This window comes from Sturnira hondurensis, unplaced genomic scaffold (assembly GCF_014824575.4).
Source record: "Sturnira hondurensis isolate 20B ecotype Veracruz unplaced genomic scaffold, ASM1482457v3 Scaffold0010128, whole genome shotgun sequence".
NCBI lineage: Eukaryota > Metazoa > Chordata > Mammalia > Chiroptera > Phyllostomidae > Sturnira > Sturnira hondurensis.
In genome coordinates, this window is record NW_028082759.1 from 17,443,769 (window position 1) to 17,462,033 (window position 18,265).

Genomic DNA, 18,265 nt, shown 5'->3' on the forward strand with positions numbered 1-18,265 from the left:
GGAGAAGCAGCACAGGGCAGAGAGAGGCGGTGGGTGGGGCAGGGAGCCTCGTGTTGCACATTCAAAGCCTAATTTTGGATCAGAGTCATACTCGTGGCCAAGCCTGAAAGATCACTGAGGCCCCCAAATGAACCCACAGCTCTGAGGCGGGGCCTGGGCGAATCCTCATCTCTTGCCCACACGCTGCTCTCCCTGGGGAGGTTAAGTGAGGCTTGTTTGCATTCTCACTGTTGTTTTTTTTAAAGCCACATCACTTGCCTTTTTTGCCTCCTACAAGCTGAGGGCAGTGCACATTTCCTACCCTGGTCTCTCCGGACATGTTTGCAAACTGCCCCAGCTGAGATGCTCACAGGGAAGCCTGGGTTTCTGAGTCAAGACTGGGACCTGCTGTCCCCCTAGAGGTGGCACCAGCACAGACAATGGAAGCCTGGGTTTCTGAGTCAAGACTGGGACCTGCTGTCCCCCTAGAGGTGGCACCAGCACAGACAATAGGCCAGCGGGGTGAGGGCAGCTGCAGGTGGCCGCTTCCCGCTAATAAAAACAATTCTCTCTGGCAGCGAGGAGAGAGGAGACCAGACAGGCACTGGCCTCCGGGGGGGGGGGGGGCCACAGGAGAGAGAGGCGCTGCTCCCTGTTCTTCCAAGGGTGTCAGCGATTCCTTCCGAGAATGTGCTGCCGCCAAGAGCAGGCTGTTGCCTCCCTGGAACTCGGGGTATCAGGATGCTTGTTTGCAGAGCTGGCCAGCCAGCAGCCCCGGAGCAGCTGGTTGTAATTACCCGTTGCAGCTTCAGAGGAAGTTGCTGGCTGTGGAGCGTGTGCTGGGCCTGGCTGCACGCTGGCTGTTGGGCTTCAGGGAACAATGGAGATAGAGACCAGTGGCAGAGCAGAAGGGGAGGAGCAGGACGAGGGAGAAGACAGGCAGGAAGAAAGGGCGCAAGCTGCTCCTGGCGCGGAACGTGGAGACACCCGCAGCCGAGGGCCCTTGCTCCCAGACTGAACACCAGCGTCTGTGGCCCCCTGCGAGCAGCCCCCTGACCTTGTTTGAAAAGCAGTACCTGCTGAACGCTGTATTTAGAGGAGCATGCCTGGCTGACAGACTGAATAGTACTTCTCAGCCCGTTTAATCTAAATTGATGCATCATTGTAGCAGCTGGCTACAGGGAAAAACAAAAGAAAACGTGTTGAAAAAGGCAAATCTCTCTTGACTGGAAAGTGCTGTAGCCGCAACAGCAGTTAAACGTGTCAGGACCTTGTTAAAAACGATGCACTTGGATACGCTCGTCGGGAGGGAAGGACAGACAGACAGCTCTGCGGAAGTGAAGTGCGGGTTAATTAACAAGTTGTCGGGGTTTGTCCCTGATGGAGGGAGAGACACGTGTTAGTGCCTGGTTCTTTATACTCCCCAGTTGTCTTCAGTGCTTCTTCTCTGAGTCAGAACCCAGAAGGGAAACGAGCACAGGAGGTGGTGGGACAGGGGGAAGGGGGCTGTCTTCCCCGCTGCTGTGTTTGGGACCCAGCCCGCACGCCACCGGGGATCACCGCACCACATTCACATGCATAGATGGTCTCCTCCACATCGTCTCTCTGCCAGCAGGCCACCTGCAGCGTCTGCAAGGCTTGGAGCCCCCTGCAAAGTGTTCCGAATCCCATGTGTTTCTCCAGCTCAGGCAACAATGTCAGCTCCCCCCCATCCGACAAGCAGTGAGGCCTGGGATTCCTGTGGCCTCTCCATGACCCCTCACCACTTGCACAATTCCTGATTTATGTCTCTTTAAAAGGGCGGGTGTCCTACCTGGTTGTTGGGCACCCTTGATGTATAAAACTGACAGCCACGCACAATGACACATTATTGGCTTGGGCTAATGAATGAGGAGGCAATTTCATTACCTTTCCCCCTTGTCCACTGCCTAGCGCAACATTCCTTGAAATGCTATCAATCAGTAGGCGTGAAAGCAGAGAAGTGCCAGCCTGAGTGTGGGCATGGCGGCCGTTCCCTGGGGATGAATGAAAACAAATCATGACACTATGCTCTTTAGGATAGATAGCTAGAATCTCCGGATTGCCTGGGTGGAGAGATTATGGCGACAGGTCGAAAGGACTTTTCCAGAAGGGTCCAAGTAGACAATATGTTTTCTCCGTTGTCCTTCTTTTTTCCTGCAACTGAAGTCTTACATTTTCTAAACACATGTGCGCACACACGTGGAGTTAACTCCTATAGCTATGCTGTTCAATACCGCAGCTGGTAGCCGCTTCAGGCAATTTAAATTCATTAAAATTAGATAAACCTGATAACTCAGTGCTTCAGTCATTCTAGGTACCTATTTCAAGTGCTCAGCAGCCACTTGTGGCCAGGGACTTTCAGCTTCGCATCCCAGAAAGTTTCCCTCGTGGCAGGAAGTTCTGCCCAATAGTCTGTCCAGCAGTATCTGTTCGCTCTTGTAGCTCAACATTGCGGTTCGTTTCCAAAAGAATCTTCTACCGATCCTCTACCAGTAACTCTTTAAAGGTGAGACTTTCTCCCCCCTGACCGCAACGTAAAGCTAATTCTCGGCCTCTATCTAGGCTCCTATGGGAAAGCTCCCAGCTGCTGTGCTGGTCGACGCTTTTGGAATAAACAGGGTGTAAGCGTCCCAGGCACTGTGGGGACGTGAAGGCATCAGGGTTCATTGCAGGCGGTCTGACCCTGACCTATCCCTTCAGACACTTTTCCTGGACGGGGCTTAGTGATAGCTGGAAGGAGCTAGTCTGAGGCTGAGTGGGGAGTCAAGGAAGATACCAGGGTGTGTCTCTAAGAATCTACACGAGAAACAGATGGGGCTTTAGGACAGCAGGGTATTCTGCTCCAGGAATTCCTGCCGCAAGGCCTGGAAGGTGGGTGGAGATGCGCAGAGCAATGAAGCAGCTGGGTGCACCTTCAAAGTGTCCAGGGGGAAGCGACCACACCAACTACAGGTAACTAATTGTTCAGGCCCTTTGTGTGTGTCTCGGCGGGGGCAGGGACCGGACCACACAAAACTGAAACAAGTAAACCCGAAGCTACACGGGAGCACTGTACCCACACTGCCCACAACCAGAGGAGACAAGGATAGGATACCCAGCACTTCCACTGGAGAATTAAAAAACTGCACCCAAACATTTACTGGTTTTTAAAAAAATGTCCTAGTATAAAATGCAACCTTGTTGGCATATGGTATATGCTTTCAATATTAAAAAAAAACACAGTCATTTCAAGTTCCTTTTGGCAAAATGTCCAGACCTGCTTTATTCAGAGAGGAATGATAAACTACGTGTCTTATTAACAAGTTGGACACCCTGGGTACAAATTGCATCCCGAGCCTCCCACAATTTAATTTAAGATGAAAGTGTCCGCAGTGCAGGCTCTGTGGCCACAGTGTTATTCACAAATGCTCATGAACTTGTACTCAGCTCCATTGTGGTGGGGGCAGCGGTGGGTAACAGCGCGTTTCTGGAAGCAGATAAACAGGATATTACCCAAGTCGCTTTCTTAGTCCAAGCTACTTTATCACAGAGCAGCTGTTGTGTGTTATAGCCACCAACCTGAGCTATTGACTGGCCTGATTTTCCCTTTTTTTTTCAAGGAATAAATGTGGGCCGGCCTTGTTTGAAAGTGAAAGCTGAGATAGGGAGGGAGAAAAGAAAAGAGACAAGACCCATCCTGTCCAGCTTGGGAAGTGTGGAGAGTAAGAGTTGGAGATGTTCTACAGCAGGAGACCCAGCCCTTTTCTTTCTGACCCCCAGTGGGGAGTGTGGGGTGGGGCTGGGGGATGGAGGGCTGTTGAATGTTCTCCTTAGAGTGTTTCAGAAAATCAGGTGGGGCCGCTTGTCTGCTGGAGAGGCAGGGAGAGCGTCTGACAGAGGGGCCAAACCGAGTTCCAGGAAAACCCGGTGCCTTCCCAGCCTTCCTCCCCACGCCTGGGCTGCGACCCCATCTTGTAGGGCAGCGGCTGCAGCCCCAGCAGCGCCTCCGACAGGGCGCTCCTGCCCATGTCGCAGTCACTGAGTTTCCTGCGGCAGCTGGAGGCCTCCGATCCTCTGGCTACAGCGACCAGACCAAGTCTCGAACTGTTGTGTCCTCACTGAAGCAGGGAGTGGGGCAAGCAAGGATCGGGGTGCAGGAGGGTGCCATTTGGCCCATGACTGGCCGAGGCAGGCTCTCTGTTTCACCCAGAGATCGAGGAAGGACCAAACAGTACCTTGATGCTTGATGAACTAATCCTCTGAGGACGAAGCCCCTTCCTAAGGAACCGGCTGTGTGCTTTTTCTCTAAGTCTCCATAAATCATACGCAGCAATGTTGGCATGAGTCATATGGCTCGACAGCAAAGCTCCCGCTAAGCCACACAGCTGCACGGGACAAAAATACATCTGTGAATAGAGCGTGTTTGTCCTGCATGGTTTATGGTATAAATAAGAAATCAGCAGAAGTGTAGGGGTTCCCCAGCCTTGCCTTGCTGAGTCGCAGACCCCCTTAGCTGCCTCCCCTGTCCCTGCATCTGCCCCGTGTCAACCCACAGCCCGGCTTCCTTGCCTTTGTCAAGAAAGTAAAAGGATCTGATAGGGTCATTTTCATGTACCAATTGTCTGATTCACCAATGAGTGACACTTTAGTCTCAGTGTTAGCCAACGAGGAACCTGGACCAGGTACACAGATTTGGTCTTTATTCTAACGGAATAATGAAAAATACCCCCTTTATGCAAGGCCTTGCATATGGGTGGGGTGATATGAAACACAATAAAGGCACATCCATGTAACCCAACAGTGACCTTGCCCTTGGGGGGTTTGGGAGCTCAGAAGTGACATCTCTGCTCTCCCCATAGTCTGTGTCATCACAGAGAGGGTCTGGGCCAGGCTCAGCCCTCAAGGCTGCTGGGGGGACTGAGTCGGGCCAAGTCCCTTCCACTCCAGGCCAGGCCACCCAAAGGCTTCTCCTCAAACTTTTCCCCACTTCTCCATCGGATCACAGAGTAGCCCCGAGAGTCCCATTCCCTCTGAATTCCGCCCCCACCCCAGAACCTCCAGGGTCTTGTTCTCTAATGGCCTACTTTTATTCTTCTGGCTAACATTTCATCACTTCACTCTGTGCCTGCTTCCTCTTGGTCCTCCTCAGATGGGGCCCTACGATTTCTGATTGTTTCATCGGCCACTGAAGTGTCTGACGTCACCGTGTGCTGTTGGAATGCACCTGCCTCACTAATGGAGGCACCACTAGATATTTGGGTCACTCAATATCTGGTGGTGGCATATCCCATTTACCTTCAGATGAGGGTAGCATTTACTATGCATTTAGGGCTTTGATTTTAAGAGATGTATTTTTTAAATACATATTTTGAATCCTGACTTATGACATGTTTCGCTTATACATAAAGTGTTTATGTAATTTGCCTATCTAAGTTCAGTGAAGTATAAAATATACTAATGAATGACAGTAAATCGCTCTACACATGTAAACCTCTATTTATTTGTGGTTGGGCTAGAAGCAGCTTAAGGCTTTTCTAACATTCTAAGTCCTATTGCTTATGGATTTGCTTCCCCCAGCACGCATCGCTAGGAGAACTTCCTGTCTGCAGTGACGCTTTACAACAGGACGTCAGCCCCTTCTCTGCCGTGGGCTTCAGGCGGGAAAACACGGAGAAGACTGGGAGATGAGATATCTCATCGATCACCTCTTCTCTTCGGACTCTCTATTGACTTCCCGGGGACGGCATCACCTGATGTGGTAAGAATGAACTTCAGTGTCAAAGGGAAATGGATTTGAATTTGTTAGCATGTGACCTTGAACAGTTGCTGGCCCTTTCCAAGCCTCACTTTTCTCATCTTTAAAGAGTGGGCGATGATTCGTGTTTCTTGCGTTGGTTGTGAAATGAACGTGCTTAGCCCAGTTTCTCCCTGTAATAGTATTCAATAAATGCCGATTCTCTTCCTGTTCCTATATTAACGTAGCTATCAGTATCAGATTAAAAAACTGTATTTAGAAGATAATACAAAGAAGTGTTTCTGTCCTACTCCATCACTGTGTAAGGTAATGAAGCTAAATTGTCCACTGGAATATGCATCTAGGAAGTCACCTTGGCCTCACACTGTGGCCGTCCAAGCACCAAACTGCTACCCCTGAGCTCTCGTGTGTTCGTCAGCAAGTGTCCACGTGGACTTTGTCCCGTGGGGTAGTGGGCAACAAACATCCCACCCAGGCTCCAGGCTGGAGGGGACCTCGTGAGGCGTGTACCTCCCTGCCACTACCTGCTCTGTTCTGGAGCACATTTTGAAGGCCGNGCCTCACTTTTCTCATCTTTAAAGAGTGGGCGATGATTCGTGTTTCTTGCGTTGGTTGTGAAATGAACGTGCTTAGCCCAGTTTCTCCCTGTAATAGTATTCAATAAATGCCGATTCTCTTCCTGTTCCTATATTAACGTAGCTATCAGTATCAGATTAAAAAACTGTATTTAGAAGATAATACAAAGAAGTGTTTCTGTCCTACTCCATCACTGTGTAAGGTAATGAAGCTAAATTGTCCATTGGAATATGCATCTAGGAAGTCACCTTGGCCTCACACTGTGGCCGTCTAAGCACCAAACTGCTACCCCTGAGCTCTCGTGTGTTCGTCAGCAAGTGTCCACGTGGACTTTGTCCCGTGGGGTAGTGGGCAACAAACATCCCACCCAGGCGCCGGGCTGGAGGGGACCTTGTGAGGCGTGTACCTCCCTGCCACTACCTGCTCTGTTCTGGAGCACATTTTGAAGGCCGTGGAGTGTAGCAGCTTGCCACCCAGCCACCCCCCCCCCCCACCCCAGGCTAAAGCACCACCGTTAAAGTCTCATTCCTCCTGTTTAAGAGCTCGTCAGCAACAAACACACAACTCAAGTGACTTTTTGTAAAGCACGGAAATCTACTGGAAATGTAAGAAGGCGACCCTGATTTCAGGTACCTCTGGAGTACATGTCCACCCACTAAACCAGGCACTCTGGCTGGGCCTTGCAAAAATTTTATCAGTTAAACTTGGGTCGTAAGCCTGCCCCCAGAGCAAAGGGGAAAGGTAGAGACCGTTCTACCAAACCACACAGACAGAGAGAGTGAGTTTGGGAACTTGCCAAAATCAGAAGATTGCTTTCAGGACAAATGCAGTAGATGACTACTGCAAGCCCTAGAGAACAGAAAACACCGTGGAGTGTTAATGCGCGAATCTAGGTTGTCAGCTGGTGTACCCGTCAGGGTCCAGTCAGGAGGTAGAAGCCACTCAAGTTGTTTTAACAGAGAGAATTTAATATAAGGAATTCATGACAAGTATCAAGTTGTTAACTAGGTAGCTGAAAGTGTGAGAAGAGGATATGAATGAGATTCCAGGGTTGGGGAGAGAAGGGAAGAGGATGTAATCATTGAAAGCTAGGAGCTTGGAGGAGATGCCCTATGGAGCTAAAACTCAGACCTCTGGGTAGGGGTGCTGCTGAGCTGGAGCTGGGGGCTGGGGTGCACACCCTGGCTGGTTCTGCAGGCATTGGGCAGACTGAGTACCAGGCTCACGCTCTGCTGTGGGAAAGAAATGCTTCTGCCGAGTGGAGAAGTGTGGCTGGGAGGCTGCTCTCAGCGATGGCAAACGGACCTCACACTGTCGGAGTGAAGAGGGAGGAGTCTGTCCCTTCTCCTCCTCTGGCCTTGCAGGCTCTCTCTGATGCCCATGATTGTCAGAGCGTATCACAGGGCTGCTGGCAAAGGAGAAACGTGGTTTGCAGAGTCTCAGCTCCAGCATCACAAAAGCCAAGGATACAAGGGGGAGTGTGGGGCCGGGAGACAATAACCATGAGTAGGAGGTCATCACACTCGAGCATGCACTGACTGCTGCCTTGAAGACAAGGCAGGACTTCAGTCAGTGTGCTGAAGAGTCCACAGTCTGGGTGGCACTGAATGACGCATGGAGGCCTGATCACAGTTTTCTCCTGCCTTCCCAGCTCCTTGTTCCCGGGCCAGAGCGGACCCGATCTCAAAGGGTCTGTGCGAGGTTTGACCATACAGTGAAAGGGCTGGCATCCCGGGGAAAGTGTTTCATTACCGTGAGCTACTCTTTCAGGCATCCCTGTTGCACAAGGCAGTCAGGCTTTCCCTCTCCTGCCCCAGCTGCAGGAGGGAGCCAGTGGCTTGGTGACGGCGGAGGCGTGCGGTCCGAGTTCAGCTGCAGCTCTCGAGATGACTAAGCCTAACCAAGCTTGCTAGGGGAAGGAGCCAGTGTGTTTACACAAAATGTTCGACCTTTTCCTAAGAAGAAGGGTTCTTCTTGGGTCAAAATTTCTCTGTCACTTGAGATTAGCTCTCGAAGCCCTGAAGTTTTAGACAAATTGAATTTCTGTAGTTATTCTGATCACACTAGTGTGAGCATTTTGGTCAGAGCAAGTTGAGAGTGTATGTGTGTGTGCTTACTAACGCCAGGTGGGAGACATACGTTCTATGTAAGCAGTAAGTGCCAGAACATCGAGTACAATTTGGTGGACTTCAGTAGAACAGTTATTAAGCAATGCAGCCCTTCTTTCTGCTGTGACCAACTGTGAAGGATCAACTTTTCAAAAAAGGAGAAAAGCTGAACAGCACCACTGAGCCACGGATCCATTTTTGTCTCATTGCTAGCACTGAGATGAGATGACACTTTTCAATTGTCATCGAAAGTCATTTTAATGTCTATTAATAAATGAGTAATAAATAACGATTGTTTCAAATAAGAATAAGCTTTCAAGGAAAAAAATATGCACACACAAATCTGTTATCAGAAGTGACTTTGGGCATGATAAAACTTATAAAGATGCTCTCATTTATTTCAACTAAGTGCTTCATAGTTTTCAAATCTATCTCCCTATTCAGTCCTCCCAAGAATCGTGTGAGGTAGGTAAGATTTATCATTCAACTGCACAGATTTAAAAAAAACAAAGAAAGCAGCCAAGGCTCAGAGAGCCTTAAGGAGTTTGCCTAAGTTGTAAATGGCAGACACCAGGCTTCCTGACCCCGACGTGGGTCCCCTTTGCGTCGCTGCTCCTTAGCTCTGCAGTCAGGTTTCAGAAGATGATCCAACCAGCCATCACAGCCTGCTGTCTCCTGCCGATGTAAAGCAGTGAGATCTGTCCTTTTACTAGTATGCCTAACATGTAACTTATGACTAATTGGGAAGTAAGATTTAATAATGATAATAACCAATGTTTATCAAGTATTACTCTTCTCTTCCTCATTCAACCCTGAAGCTACACATGAGGTATAGATTTCTCTTAGCCTCATTTTGCAGGTGAATAAACAGAGGCTCAGGTAACTTTCCAACCTCCCGTAACCTGTAAGCTATAGAGCAAGGATCAAAGTGATGTTTGTCTGACCCAAACCCAGGCTCCTCCCTGCTCGGCTGTGCAGCCTGGGCTGGGGCAGGCCTACCGGCTGTAAGCGCTGATTCATGCCCCCTCCCAGCCCTGCCCGGATGCAGAGGATCTAAATGGACACAAAGAAGCCACAGCCTAACCCACTGTGAATATACATACCCTCACCTGGGAAAGATATGAACCTCAGCTTTGATTTGCCACATAATCTCAGTTAAGACCCTCCCTCCTCCACATTCCTCCTCTGTGACCAGGGAGTGACAGTACCAGGGTCATCTTAAAGGCCACTGAACCCTTGTCTGCCTCCATTAGAGCTTGCCCCCGAAAGGATGAACCATTGGCCAGAAATGCGGGCCTTTGCCCCTTGGTCAAATACCTTGGAATGAGAGATGTCAGGCAAATTGCAGTTGTTGCCTAATTAACTGGAGCGAACAGTACTCTCATATTGCAGGCCGAAAGCAGAGACCAAAATTCGGTGCTGGCACAAATAGTGGTGTGTTGGGTTTTTAAAAAAATATTCACGCACAGCACAACACATTTCCCGGCAAACAGTTTGGTTATCCTTACTAGCTTTGCGTTGTCCTCCAAGCAAACCAGGGGCATTAATCCATATCATGGACTCGAAACTTTCTTTTTTCTGCCTCAAGTCTAACTTGTTTTCAAATGATAAAACTCTAAAGTGCCTGAAACCACAAAACTTTTATTTTTTGGCACTCATAGCTGAAAAGGGACTCATTTTTTTCCCCTAAGATTTTTATAAGGAGTTTGCTCTTAGGCCGATGACTGTTAAGTGGAATTCTTTTTTCTGACCAACTTTTAATTTCCTGAAAATTGAGGCTTACAATATGGAGAAGGCACTAACAAATCCTAATCTGGGCTAATGAGTTGGACAGGTAAATGAGTACCTAGCTGCTACCAGAAGATAATAATGTCCCGGGATTTTCTTTCGCTCCCAATTAGTATAGATGTGATTATCTGACTATACGGCAGGACTCCTTTAGACACTGGGCTAGACTAACAGTCTAAATTTATTTTCTGTAATATTCTTAATAACAATGTCTATTAAAGACATCTGTTGAAAGTCTGTAATGCTTATTTCATGAATAGACAGCATAAAAGTGTGCTTTAAGAATTCTGTTTCTAGTTTAATGTTATGGGCTGTTAAGGAGAAGGTTTATGGGTGTAACATTATTAGTTGGAATTTGACTCAAATTGAAATCAGGCCCAAGAATTTACTTATCCATAATATTATGAAGGGCTTTTTAAAAACATTAAAAAGTTTAACTAAACAAGAATATTAGTGTAATTTAATGTTTTGCCTGCAGGTCTCAAGGCCATTCAAAACACTTCATAATCACCAGATTTCAAATGTATATGTTAGCTGTCCCTCGCCCTACAAGGCTTCGTAAAGTCAGAGATTTATTACATCAGGTCAATACCTTAACTATGAAAGAAAAAGAGAGAGAGATTTGCTGAGTTATTTGACTGTAGATGAAGAAGCAAAAAAACCCCATATGTCAGGCACCCTTTGTCAGGGTGTGAGCTGCCAGCGGAGCCATGGGGGTGGTGGCAGAAGAGTAAAGCCCAGGGGCCCAGCCCAGGCTCGGCCTGGACAGAAGCCACCGTGCAAACACCATTGCCAAGTCGAAATGAATCACCCTGGCCATTGGCTGGGCTTAGCATCTCTGTAATTTCATTTTAAAACCTCAGTGATCAAGATTAGAAGAAAGCAGTAAAACAGACCAAATTTTTTGTCATGACGTTGGAAGAGCCCCTCCTCAGCACGTCGGTGGCCTGGATGCTTCTTCTGGCGTCGCTGTTAGTGACACGAGGAGCAATTCACCACTGTCAGGGAATTTGGCTATTTCATCACCTGCATAAGAGACCTGCACGATGCAGCGGGGGTTGCTGTCGAGATGAGTTATGGGGCTCCCTCACGTACCGTTTGACTGAACAGTGATGCCTCAGCTAATGCATTATCCTGGGCCCCTCTCTGAGAGGAATCTGCTACTGTTTCTTGCAGAGCAGTGACAGGAAGGCCTCCTAGAGGTGTTTAAAGTCACATCGCCACGGCAGTCCCAACTATTATAATCAGCAAGAAGCAATTGCTAGACCAGATTAGATGCAACAAAGCTAAGCCTCGCTGACAACTCTTTCAACTGTTTAGAGCTGGTGCTAATTGGTCATCAAGCTCTTAGAAAAGAGTAGATGAAGCCATGCCCAAAATGTAGCTGATAAAAATTTATTGTATAATCTCATATTCATACCTGCCAGTGGGAATACACTGCCTTTGCCTGCCTGCCATCCATCCATCTATCCATCCACCCACCCAGCTATCCATTCATCCAGCGTATGGGTGCATGCCCACTGATGCCTGGGCTAAGCACCAGCGATTCAGCAGGGAGCCAAACAGATGTTTGGTGCTTTCCTAGGGTTTCTAGTCTGTTGGAAAGACAGGAATTAAGGATTTACAAGTGTGATGAACATTAGGGAGGAAGCAGGCAGGATACTCTGGAAGGTTGTCACGGGAGAACCTAACCCGATCAGAGGAGTTAAAAGACTTCCTAAAAGAAATGGTGCTTACACTGCGACCTGGAGGAGGAGGACTGGGGAGGGAGTGGCCCCACTAGAGCAGTCCAGCGGGCAGGCAGGAAATGCAGGGCAAGCAGGAGAAACTGAGAAGTCCATAGTGAGTGGGACATAGGCTTGCGGGGCGGGGCGGTGGGGGGAGGCGGATGGGGTGGGCCGAGGAAACTGCTCAAAGCAGAGCCATGAACAGAAAACCAAGAATGCGGGGGTGACTTTCCTCGCAAGTCCACCCATGTGCCACAGATGAGAGTAAACATGACTGAGACATGATGTGATCTGCTTGGGGAAGAGAGGTGGCCAGTTTCCCAGAGGAAAAAGGCCTTGAGCAGTGGCCAATTTCTCAGGGGAAAAAGGCATTGAGCCCCTTCCTCCAAGGGCTTTTATTGATTTGTAATACACAGGAATACAGAGTGGCAAGGATCAAATAGTAGATAACATTCCAAAGAAATCTGAGGGCTTAGTCTGAGTCAGAGTCTGTCAGGAAGAGTTTTAGAGTTTCCTGCTCGAACCCTTAACATATGAATGAAAACACTCTTAGCAGAGCAGATTTCACAGGTTTATCAGGAAGTCTTTGTGATGCCAGATTTTTCCCCAGGACAAGCTCTAGCAAGGCTAGGAGCTGCACCCTCCCCATCAGGTATTCAGGCGTAAGGGGATTAGAGCCAGGAAGCGCTTCTCCCAGAGAACATGGGGACTTAGGCTATGTCCAAGCCGGGGGGCAGGGGGAGGCAAGAGTCCATTCCTCCCTCTTTGTCACAGCTCCCGAGTCCTTCCATGATGGCCTTTCACATGACCATTTCTGGCCTAGGTTGTCCCTCCTCTGAGGGGTCTTACCTGTCAATGACTTCCGACCATTCTTCGGGGGCAGGGAGGAAACTGAGGCAGCATTTGCTACCAGCGACAAGCTTTGTCTCCTGTGGCTGGCATTCCAGAGGTCACTGACTCATCCTTAGCCACAGGGGGTAGAGTTACAATTCCTGAAACCAGGCAGAGCGGTCCACAACACAAGAGAAAAAAAAAATATGTCAATAACATTTCACTATAGCATGATTCTGGAGGCATAGAGAATCTTTTAAAAAATTATGAAGTATATTGAGTATATTATAGTATTGTACATATAGTATAATTATGTACACATAATTATACTATATGGATATGGATATTATATGGATACAGAGCATAGTATACATATGGACATATAGTATAGTATATACTGTAACATAGTGTGTGTGTGTATATATATATATGTATATATATATACACACACACACTGATACAAATAGTTTAAGTAACTATCATTATTTAAGCAACAGTTTAAATGAAAATAATAAAATCATCATACTTGTACCAACCGCTCAGATTAAGAAATTACATTTTTGTAACTTTTAAGACACCCTTTATAGCCTCCCTAACTTATTTCCTCTCCTCATTTTTATTTATAATTTTACCACATCAGTACACATTACTAAGCAAGTCATACACGTGAAATTGCTTTCTGTGTGTTCTGCTGAGACTCTTTGAAGGAATTATGTTGGGATTCACCCATAGTGATGTGTGAACATTTCCTTTTCACAGTAGAACAGAACTTCAGTTGACGGCTACAGTAATTCACAGCGAGACAGGCGAAACAGGACAAATTTGGAAAGTCTGCAGGCCATACTCACGTGTTTCTTGTTGTTCGTTAGTATCTCCGTCCTTCACCCATCTTTATGGTAAGTAGCAATGGAGCAGATAATGTGCAACAGATTTGCCAACCAACACTTGATGTTTGCGCAAGGTTCTGTACTGCATGTCACACAAGCAAACCATTGCATTCCATCCACGCCACACCGCAGGAGGCAGGCAGGCTCCCAGTCTGCAGCTTGACAGGTGAGGACTTGCGTTCTAGAGCGATTAGGAGACTTTGCGAGGCGCCCCGCATGCAGCAGGGAAGCACCCAAATCCGGGGTTTGTCTCCCTGCATCACCAAGTGTGAGGCAGCGGCCAGTGAGAACAGGGAGGGACTAGAGGCTGGGATGGTTTGACAACTCGGTAAACAGTTTTTCCTGACGTTTCATCACCTCGTTCTAAACTCTGGGTGTGCACCCGAAGACAAGCACATTCGGACTTAATCCCACGTGTTATATTCGCGCTTCTGGCCTTCTGAGACTTCCCAGCAGAGCAACCGCAGTGGCGCGCCTGCATTAGCCGGGTGGAGGGCTGCGGTCGGTTCTACCACGTCTCAGTGTGCTGGAGCGTTCAGTGCTGAGATGGATTTGCCACGAATACCTTGCCCTTCACACTCCTTATTTTTATTTACTTCTCACACGCCACCAGCCGTCACAGGTAGCACTGACTCCACGGTGTGCCTTGGCAGGAATTCAAGTGACAGCTCGCGGGCGGGGTGGGCAGGGGAGGGTGGCGCGAAGTCCTCATCCGCACAAAGACCGGTCTTACTCCCGATTCCTAATCCGGTCTTTTCTCCAATATAGTAGGCTCTGCCTATACTCGAGGTCATTTTTAGTTATGTCACTGTCTGTGATTAGGTCCCCTGTGGTCTCTGAGCGGACCATGGAGCTTGCCCTGGGGACAGAAAGGACTGGCCTCGGGATCCTCTGCACTGTAGGCGAATTTCCCAGGCCGGCCCTGAAGTCCCTGAGCTGGGTCACAATTGAGGGGTTGTCAGAGGCCTAAGAGATGGTATCAACAGTGATATTCAATTTACCCCCAATCTCTCAATTTGCATCTGTATTTTTTATCATCATCCTTCTACTCCATTTCCTATATTTTGAAATAGTTTTATCTGCAGAACAAACCACTTGAAAAAATACGTTGGCTTTTGGTCTTGGCATGTGTATAAGAGCGGGCCTTTTCGAGGTGCGCAGGGTCACGGACCTCCACGATACTTCCAGGACCCGCCACCACACTGGCCCTGAGAGCCCCCACATCTTTCGGCAAGGGCTTCAATTACTCCAGAGAGACCTCAGGGACCCTGGACCCGCGTGATTTGAGTGTAGCTGAGACGAATTTGGTTAAAGTGAGCTGCAAGGCTGGAGACACCAGGTACTTTAGCTACTGAGTGAACTGGGCTCAGGCTCCAAATCTGAGCCCAGGAGCAGTTTCCCGGGTCTCTCCTCGTCCTCAAGCAAAATGGTGCAAGCTTGTTATAAGATAAAGTGACATTTGCCTGCCTGGGAATTAACAAAGGTCTTTCGTATTCTTCTCAAAGGCCAGGAGTCTCCTCTAGTCTTTCACCACATCCTTTGGAAAAACAAACAAAAAAACAAAACCACAGGATACAATCTATGTATACATATATGTATGACATGAAAAAGATTGCAATGGACTCCTCAAATATGAAAGAAATTGTATTTACTCTGTGAAATTAGACCAGTAGTACCCAACTAGAGTTCATTTTGTCCCCAGAGGACTTTCGATAATACCCAGAGATATTCTTGTTTGTCGCCATTGACCAGAGGGCGTGGGGGTGCAGGAGGTGGGGGGTGCGGCTGCCACCCTGGGCAGAGACGCCTGACAGTGCCCAGGGCCTCGCTCTGCAGCAAACTGTGCCCCCCCAAAATGTCGGGGGTGTCGAGGGCGAGAAACTCAGAACTGGGACAGCATTTTCTTTATTGTTCCAACCTTTTATGACATTTTCGTAATATATACAACATTATTGTGTAATGTCCTTGTGTTTTGTATATATATTTATTTTTTACTTTGGGGCAATAAGTATGATGTGTTTCTCTCTTTGCCTTACCTGCTAAGAAACTTGGTGCTTAGTTTTCTCCTCTTATCTTCCTTATTCCCTCATCCTCTTTACAAGATTCTTTCTATCTTCTTATGTTTTGTCCATTTCTCTCTCTGTACCTCAGCAGGTAGTTTTTGAATTAATTAACAAATAAGTCCCTTCCTCTGATCTCCATTTCCTTTCCTCTCATTTTTTGTGCTCTCCCCCATAGGTTATTTTCTTTCCTTATAGTTTCTATTCCAAACGGTATCATTCATGATTTAAAAAATGTAGCTAATGTATTGTCTCCTTCAGATTTTTGCACTATCTCACTCCCCTGTTTGATGTTTTTGCTGACTCTTTTTTGACAATGAATTGTTGCCCTTGTGTGATTTGTAATGTTTGTGTATGTTTATCTTCAGTGGGGATTATTTGGTTTTTATTGTTGGCATTCCATGTATCTTTGTTAATTGAGGGATGAGTGTATACTTTTTGAAAGTTATTCATAGTAATTTTAAAATATACTTATATGCCCTATTTTGCAGTACAGCTTAATATCATAAAGGTAAGAAATTGTTTGGAATTGTTTCTTACATCATAATGGAATAAACTGTGGCCTGGTAGGAACATACATCCCTGGTTGTCATATTCCCATGGCCATCACTCCGACAGCCACAGGGAGACGCACAGGGAGCTGTGGTCCCCGGCTATACAGGCTGTGCCCCCGGGGGCCAGTCCCAATGTGAAGTCAGGTCCTTCCTTCTCGCCTCATCTCCTCCTGATGGAGTCTTCCCCGTGCCGCAATGTGGCCCCAGCCCTCACCCAGGGCACTGCTTCCCCACAGACAGCTCCGGGCTGGCAGAAAGGCCCGCGTGCCTGCCTGAGTGCTCCAGAAGTCAGCCCTTCGCTAGCCCTGGAGGAGGAGTGACGCCTAGCTGTGTTCTGTGCACACGGGGCCATTCACACTGCACCTCCTTGATGTCATGTCCCCTCAACGGTGCTTCACCAACGAAAGCACGAGTGAGTCTATTCCAGATGTCCACTGCATCCTCGGCTCTGATGTGTGTGCCGTCCCAAGGAGCCTTCCACAAAACAACTGCACTCGACCCCTCTCACGGCTGGATAACCTCTCTGCCTGGTGGAGACAGGGCAGGTTGGGCCAGGCGAGAACGCTGCTTCCCCACTATGCAGTGTCTCCTGGTTCTGAGGGGCTCCACCCAGCTCCTACTTCAGGCAGAACCCCTGTGCCCGGTCCTCTGTGCCGGCCCGGCCACTGGAGAGCAGGGTTTGGCTGTTTCTGAAAGTCTCCTCGCATTCTTCAACAGCCTCTGCTCACGGCCTCTCTGCTTTGTGTATGAACCTCGGCCAGGTGGCAAGGCTGCCTGGGGTTCTGACACCTCCCGAGAGTGCTATGTGAAACCCGCAAATCCAACTCCAAATACTTTAAGAAAAAAAGGGAAATTAGTGGGAAGGATACTGCGGGCCCTCTCGCTAGTCAAGGGAGGATCCTGATGTATTATCCTTTCTGTACATTGTTGGGTTTAATTTGCCAAAATTTTACGAAGAATTTTTGTCTATTTTTATGATGGGTATTAGTCTATAGTTTTCCTTTCTTGTATTTGTCTGGTATTGACATCAGGGTAATACTGGGGTCATAAAATGAGTTGAGAACTCTTTCATTTTCCAAAAAAATAATGTTTAATATTGGCATTACATCTTTAAGTATTTGGTAGATTTTTCCAGTGAGCTGCCCGGGACTGGAGTTTTCTTTGTGAGAAGGCTTGAAACTCAGTTCAGCTTCTTTGGCCTGGGGTTAGTTGGGCCCCACCCCTGAAGCCACACCCTCTGATATTCTATCTGATGCCCCGCCTCCAGGAGGTCCCTCCACAGTCAGTGAAAACCCAGACCATCCCCAGCTCTGTCTGCTCACCAGGAACGGTTACCTCTCCTCTGGCGGTCCTTGTCCTGGTCTTGGTCATGTTCTCACACATGTGCACCAGCCCGTGTTCAGCTGATGGCTCTGCTGAGCTCTATGATCCTCTGGCCACCCTCCTCCCTCTGACACGCTTCCCAATGAACCTGAGATCCCTCGGTCTCCTTGAACCCCTAATCCATCTCCTCAATTTAGGGGGATTGCCAGGCCTCAGCTGAATTCCCATGCTCTTCTGTGGCTAAAATCTTTATCTGGGAAGCACAGTGGGCAATCACAAAGATCGTTCGTCCTTTTCCCGCTCCACGTGATCACGTCCCTGTGCTACATGCTGTCCAGTGTCTGAAAAACAAGGTGTCACACCTTCTACCCAATGTAGGCAATTGTTTAAGAGGAAGGGAAATCTGAGTCTTGTTCACTTGTCTTGGTCAGGAGCAGACATCCCTCATGCGTTCCTTTCAGCACAGACTAAGGGGCTCTGACCTGTTTTAGAAGCCGAGTTTCACTGAACTTTCAGTCTGTCACCAACTGTAGGTTTTTCATATTTTACCCTCAGATTCCTGAAAAGTAAGGTGCCCCTGACCTTGGACTTACATGATTATTAAGCAACTTAAAGTCAGCTCTCATATTTATTTTGTTAATTGTCTTCATATTAACTTAAAAAACTTTTTATTGTGC

At 48.0% G+C, this 18,265-nt stretch overlaps 1 long non-coding RNA gene across 1 annotated transcript in view; it reads left to right on the forward strand.

The window, feature by feature from the left end:
* Positions 1–18,265, forward strand: part of LOC118995448 (uncharacterized) — a 114,682-nt gene that overhangs the window by 67,297 nt on the left and 29,120 nt on the right. The gene's annotated exons all lie outside the window — the stretch shown is intronic.